Raw genomic sequence first — 6,064 nt, forward strand, 5'->3', positions numbered from 1 at the left:
GTTCAGCGTGGTCCTATGTGGCCTTGCAACTCCCTGGCCCGGGCTGGCAGCCTCTGAAGAACTTCAGTCACCCGGCCATGTCTGCGCAGAGCATTGGGAGCAGAATTGTGCTTAGTAAGATCCTTGTTAACATCACTGTGAAAAGCTGGTGCCTCCAGTGTGGAGAGACATCACCAGATTTGCCAGAGTCGAAAAATACTAATCTCTTCTGTGTAGAGTAGCAGAATTGTAGAATTGATGGTAATAGATTTGATGGCAAAAGAATTTACCAGTTCTTAGGAGACATTAAGTCACACAAAGTAGAACTTAGGTAAAGGAGGGCTGCATCCCAAATACCCCAAAGATAAGTAGTAACATTAACCATGCCTGTTAGAAATTACTATGTTAACATGTGTTTTCTTCACTGGGATTAATCACCCATTCATTCCCATAACAAATACAACCCTGATTTACAAACAACCTAAAGACTCAACTCCCCATCAAAGACCTCTAATGTGGTGCTTAGGGACCATTACAGAGTCACAACCAACATTACGTCCTGGTGTGCCAAAAAGATATATTAATTCTAGAACAGCTGCATCACCAGCCCTTTTGTAAAGCAATTTTGAGTCAATTTGATTAAGGTAAACTTGAACCCTGTCTGTAGTCCCTAGGACACTGCCCTTGCTATCCTCCTGATACAATATCCTCCTGATACAATAGTTTACATAAGTGACCCCAAAAATTCTACCAAGGAACTTCTACAACTCGTAAATACTTTCATCAATATAACAGGATACAAGATTAGCTCAAAAAATCAGTAGCCCTCTTGTACACAGATGATAAATGGGTTGGGAAAAAATCAGAGAATCAACACACTTCACAGTAGCAACAAATAGCATAAAATATCTCAGAGCAACTCTGACCTAACAAGTGGAAGACTTGTATGACAAGAACTTTAAATCTTTGAAGAAAGAAATTGAAGAAGACAACAGAAAGTGGAAAGATCTCCTATGCTCTTGGGTTGGCAGAATTAACATAGTAAAAATGGCAATCTTACCAAAAGCAACATACAGATTCAATGCAATGCCCATCAAAATCCCAGCAAAATTCTTCACAGACCTCAATAGAACAGTACTCAACTTCTTATGGAAAAGCAAAAACCAGGATAGCCAAAACAATACTGTTCAATAAAAGAACTTCTGGAGGCATCACAATCCCTGACTTCCAACTCTACTACAGAGCTACAGTACTGAAAACAGCCTGGTATTGGCATAAGAACAGACAGGAAGACCAATGGAACCGAATAGAAGACCCAGGTATCAATCCACACATCTTCAAACACCTGATCTTGACAAAGAAATTAAAAATATCAAATAGAAAAAAGAAAGCATATTTAACAAGTGTTGCTGGCATAACTGGATATCAACATGTAGAAGAATGAAAATAGACCCATATCTATCACCATGCACAATGGATCAAAGACCTCAACATAAAGCCAGCCACACTGAACCTCATAGAAGAGAAAGTGGGAAGTACACTTGAATGCATTGGCACAGGGAACCACTTTCTAAATATAACCTCAGCAGCACAGACAGTGAAAGAAACAATTAATAAAGGGGACCTCCTGAAACTGAAAAGCTTCTGCAAAGCAAAGGACATGGTCAACAAAACAAAACAACAGCCTACAGAATGGGAAAAGATCTTCACTAACTCCACATCAGACAGAGGTTTGATCTCCAAAATATACAAAGAACTCAAGAAATTGGACACCAAAAGATCACACAATCCAATAAAAAAATGGAGTACAGATGTAAACAGAGATCTCTCAACAGAGGAATCTCAAATGGCTGAAAGACACTTAAGGAAATGCTCAACATCCTTAGTCATCAGAGAAATGCAAATCAAAACAACTCTGAGATTCCATCTTACACCTGTAAGAATAGCCAAGATCAAAAACACTGATGACAACTTACGCTGGAGAGGTTGTGGGGTAAAGGGAACACTTCTGCATTGCTGGTGAGAATGCAAGCTGGTACAACCCCTTTGGATGTCAGTGTGGCGATTTCTCAGAAAATTAGGAAACGACCTTCCTGAAGACCCAGTATACTACCTTTGGGTATATATCCAAAGGAAGCTCAATCATGCCACAAGGATAAGTGCTCAACTGTGTTCATAGCAGCATTGTTTGTCATAGGCAGAACCTGGAAACAACCTAAATGCCCCTTAATCGAAGAATGGATAAAGAAAATATGGTACATTTATACAATGGAGTACTACACAGCAGAAAAAATACCAACAGTTTGAATTTTGTAGGAAAATGGATGGAGCTAGAAAACATTATTTTGAATGAGGTAACCCAGACCCAGAAGACAATTATCACATGTACACACTCATACATGGTTTTTAAACATAAAACAAAAAAAAAAACAGCCTACAAATCACAATCCCAGAGAACCTAGGCAACAATGATGTCTCTAAGAGAAACTTACATAGATCTAATCTACATAGGAAGTAGAAAAAGACAAGATCTACTGAGTAAATTGGGAGCATGGGGACCTTGGGAGAGGGTTGAAGGGGAGGGAAGAGGCAAGGAGGGGGGCAGAGAAAAATGTAGAACACAATAAAAATCAATAAAAAAAAACCCTTCCTTCTGGCAAAAGCTTTTTTAGCATGTGGTGTCCTTTTCTTTTGGCTCTGGTAGGACCTGCACTTTTGCAAGACTGACTCTAGGCCCATGCAAATTCTTCATGAACCTTTCAAGACTAAACATTTAAATGTGCCAGATTCCTTTGATGTGTTGCTAGTTTTGGAGGCACATAGCTAAGAAAATTCTTCACTTCTTTATGAGGTTATTAATTATATCAGGAAAAGCAATGTGTCAAAAACAAAACAAACCACCAAAACTAACAAAAACCAGAGAAGTTTGGTTTCATCTCTTTAGTATAAATAGGGTAATCCACTCAGGACTTAGTGGCAGCAGGAAGTTTATAGATGTCTCCTTTTCGTTTTATGCCACAGTAACCAAGAAGTCACTGAGCATTTATTCTTTTTAACAAAACCATTACTAAAGAAGATGGCTAACTCAAATGGCTGCTGCCTTTGTGATGAGGTCACCAGTCAAATGAGAGCAAACCACATGGTTTCTTTTTGCTCAAGGTTAGCTCAGCCCAATGGAAAGGTGAACCCATTCACCATCAGGCAAACTCTCTGCAAGATTCACATATCTCACAGGTTAAATGTGTCCTGTTGCTCCCTAATCATAAGCCTATGAGCATTCTTAGTTTTTCTGCTTTCCATATATAAATTCTTAGTTTTTCTGCTTTCTTTGGGTATGTTGAATTTATGCTGCAAACTGAACATGTCCAACTTCTTAATATTAACTCACCATGTTAACAGGCTCATCAAGGGACTAACCATTTATTTAGTTTTTTATTGTTTTCCGTATATGTGAAAACTTAGTTTATTGCCTAAAATATACTTTGGGGCTAGATGGGTGGCTTAACATGTCCTCTTCTTTAGGATGATGCCACACCAACTTCAGTGTCGTCTGTGTGACACGAAATATGTCATTATGCCGGACGGGAGCTATGTGTACCATGGAACTAGGCTTCCTGGAGGTCAATGGCAGACAGCCTGGTATTGACCATCCTTGGGGCAGAGACAGGTTTCTCGATTAGCTGGCTATGCAGGATATGAGCTTTGCATAATCTCTTTCATAATAATGATAGTCTTTATATATACAAGACAAGGATCATTCTCTTCAGGAACAGCTCTGAGATAGGGAATCACAGTATGGGAATGTATAAGACTACAGCAGAACCTTTGTCATACACTGGGTGTATGATGAGCAAGGGAATAGATGGGTTAATGTTGATGGACAAAGACTGTTATGTTATACTTTGAACTTTATGGATAGGCTTGCTAGATCCCAACCCCCATGGTGTCTGCTGCATAAGAAGGTACTAAAAAGTATATTTCAACAGGTACAGAGAACTGATTACTCATATTTGGTCACTAGATGAGATAAAGAAAGGGTTAGAAAGAGGAAGGGCCATGATAGCGATAATGAGACAGAAACTCTCTATTCATAAGATGAAACCACTTGTCTGAGGTTTACGTTCCCAAGGACAAGATTTCCTCTTCTAAGGATGCTTTATGTCTAACATCTGTCCCTGATAATATACTTTTCTTAAATATCGCTGATGTGACTAAAAGAAGCTTTCATACTGTGCCAATCAACGATACATGACCTTCTGATTTGTTCTTTGTTTGAATACTATATAATGAAAACACGAATTCAGTAAAATCTCAGTAGATTTCAACCACTCTCTTGTGTGTTGTGTCTGTCTGTCATTCACTGAACTTGTGCCTTCTTGTGTACCAAGATCCTGCTTCTCCCACGGTCTGAGTGGCTCCCCTGAGCCAGTCAGGCAGTATGACCTGTGTAGATCCTAATACTCATCTTGGATGGCTCATATGTTCCTGCAACTCCAGATCCAGGGAATCTGACAAACTTCTCTGAAGAAGGATGCTTAAAAGAAATCCCACACTAGCTCAGAATTGAAAATAACAGACGGGCTGGGTGGTGGTGGCACAAATGTCTTTAATCCCAGCACTTCAGAGGCAGAAGCAGGTGGATCTCTGTGAGTTTGAGGCCAGCCTGGTCTACAAGAGCTAGTAGTTCACAACCATCTGTTACTCAGTTGCAGAGATTCAGCATTCAGTACCCACTGAGTTGCTCTCTTGGTACTATCCGTGTCTCTGTGTTTCTTTCTTATCTCTGTTCCTTCTACGTCTGGGAAATTTGAGTCTCTAGAAGCAAAAGTGAGTACCATAGCACTTTTCCATGGACTTGCACTTTTGGCATTATTAACCACAGTTTTGGAAAATAACATCTATATTTATGTAACTATATATGTTGAGTACTGTAAGAATTGAGTATGGAAGGACAGCAAGTTCTCCTGGAGGAAGCAACAAACAAGAAAATTGCTTCTCCTCGCTCTGTTCCAATCTGGATATTGGCTATGGGGCAGGAGGTAAAGGCTGTTAAACCATACATAGAGGCATGGCGAGGATAACAGCGGTATGTTGTAAAGGAGGAAGCCCATTCCCCCACTCCTGCACAGACTCTCAAGAAGCAATATGTGATCTTTTCCACTATGTAAGTAACTGAGAGTAATGGGTTTAAGCTACAGGAGGTCATAAGACTGAGCTTGTGGGCCAATCAGTTTTATGACCTTGTGATATCTGTGATTTTCTCTGGCTTGCTGGTTGTGGGTTATTTGGTTGGACAGGAACACCAACAAGGCAGCCTGTCATATTTCTTTGTTATTCCTTGCTTTTTATATAAAGTTGAATATTGTTTTCTCAAGGTCTGTAAAAACTTCTTTTTCATGTTAATGGGTAATGTATCAAATTTATAGATTGCCATTGCTATAGCTCCCATATTTACATTGTTGATCCTATTCATCAAAGAGCATGGGACATCTTTCAATATTTTTGGGTCCTTTTCAGTTTTTCTTCAAAGCCTTAAAGTCTTGTCAAATGCACCTTTCATTATTGGTTATTGTAACCCCAAGATACTTTATGCAATTTGTCGCTGTTGTGAAATGAAGTTTTTCTTATTTCTCCCTCTGATTCTCTATCCTTTGTGTATATGCGAGGTGTTTATTTTTTGGAGTTGATCTTGTCTCCTGCCACATTACTAAAGGTGTTTATCAGCTGTAGGAGTTATTTGGAAGATTTTTTGTGGTCACTGGTGTATGCAATCGTACCTTCTGCAAATAACAAAATTTTTACTTTTTCTTTGCCTATTCAAATATCCATGATCTCTTTGTTTGCTTATTGCTATTGTTATGACTTTATGCATTATGTTGAAGAGATATGTTGAGTGGACAGATTTGTATTTTTAATGATTTTAATGGATTAGATTTGATTTGCTCTCCATTTACTTTGAAACCAGCTGTTGGTTTGTTGTATATTGCTTTTTTATATTTAGAGATGATCCTTGTAACCCTAACCTCTTCAAGACCTTTATCAGAAAGGATTGTTGAGCTTTGTCAAATGATTTTTCGGCATCTAG

This window comes from Microtus ochrogaster, chromosome 7 (genome assembly GCF_000317375.1).
Source record: "Microtus ochrogaster isolate Prairie Vole_2 chromosome 7, MicOch1.0, whole genome shotgun sequence".
NCBI classification, from domain to species: domain Eukaryota; kingdom Metazoa; phylum Chordata; class Mammalia; order Rodentia; family Cricetidae; genus Microtus; species Microtus ochrogaster.